Below are 1,669 nucleotides of genomic sequence, written 5' to 3'. Positions count from 1 at the left end.
TAAATACTTAGTTTTAGACATTTTTGCTAATTTCTAGATCGTTTTTGGAGTGTGTGTGTGTGTGTATATATATATATATATATATATATATATATATATATATATATATATATATATATATATATATATAAGTAAGATAATTTTCCAATGGAATGAGTACTTTTACTCTTAAAGTAAGACAATTAGATAATATGCTCTTGAAAATAAGACAATGCAATTGTTTTTCCTTATTTTAATTGTAGATTGTATTGTTCCATTGGCAAAGTGTCTCACTTACCTAATTTCAAGAAAAATGACACATCTATATATATATAGATATATAGATATATATATATAGATAGATAGATATAGATATATATATTTTTATATAGCATTTTTTTCATATGATATAATTTACCCCGCAAAACAAACACATTTTTATACAAATAAATGAAAATAGGCATTGAAATAAGCATTGAATTAAGTATTTACTAGTAACAACCTGTTGAAATGGTCCTGGCCCCAGTTTTGGCTCCAATACCAAAGACATAAAAGAGAAGACATTTATTATGAATATATTATATGCAAATGATATGATTGTTGGTGCCAGACAGACAGAACTGAGAAAATATCCATTAAGCAGCAGTTCTGTGGGCAAAAATGCCTTGTTGACTCCAGAGGTCAGAGGAAAATGACTAGACTGGCTCAAGCTAATAGAGGTACAACAATCATTGAAATAATCACTCATTGTAACCGGGGTATGAACTCTGAGGCAGATAGACTAAAGCAGCAAAAGACCACAGTGGGTCCAACCCCGTACAAGCAAGGTGTACCTAATAAAGTGGCCGGTGAGTGTATACATTAAAATATAAATGTATAATCTTTAGGCAAAACAGACTTATTCCAAATAAAAAAAAAATAAAAATAAAAAGTTCTCCAATTTCTCATTTAAATTCTACTTATCTCAAATATACAGACATGACTACAATTGCATGGAACTCTAACAATTTTTAGGATTTAGGGAGTTCAGAGAGGTTAGTATAGCCATTTAATTTAGAAACATTTGTAAAGTTGTGATTATTGTGCTTTAATTTACTCGTAAATCTTTATTTATTTATTTATTTTTTTTGCTTGCCATAGTTTTTTTTTCCTATATGGTAACTGTCAACTTTAGAGGAATGTCCCTTATTGTCAGCTTAAATCACAGAAGCGGAACCACTATGGTGCTAATATACAGAGAAAAGGCTGTTCTTTAGTTAATTTTTAAATGTTGTTCACTCTGCAAACTTTCTTCAGATTCTGAAACTCACCTACTTCAGATGTTTAAAGCTAGTAGCTGGTTAGTTTATTACAATAAACAAAATGTTTTCATACCATTGCTGAGACCTTTGCGATGTATTGAGATGTTTTATTTTGAACTTTTTAAAGGTTCCAAATTATTTGTATTTTTCTACTATTTCTAATCTAATTAGGGTCTTTTGTTTTTTTAGTTTTACTAGACACAGAGACAAATATGTAAATACCTTCCGATCTGATTTGGTTACATATTAGTCATTGCATATCGGTATTTTTTGTGTCCTATTTGATAAGTAATATTATTAATTACATCTATCTATCTATCTATCTATCTATCTATCTATCTATCTATCTATCTATCTATCTATCTATCTATCTATCTATCTATCTATCT

Source organism: Cyprinodon variegatus, unplaced genomic scaffold, assembly GCF_000732505.1.
Source record: "Cyprinodon variegatus isolate N-32 unplaced genomic scaffold, C_variegatus-1.0 Scaffold14, whole genome shotgun sequence".
In the NCBI taxonomy this organism is placed as follows: domain Eukaryota; kingdom Metazoa; phylum Chordata; class Actinopteri; order Cyprinodontiformes; family Cyprinodontidae; genus Cyprinodon; species Cyprinodon variegatus.
The sequence above is the reverse complement of the archived record's forward strand: the minus strand, read 5'-3'. Positions refer to the sequence as shown.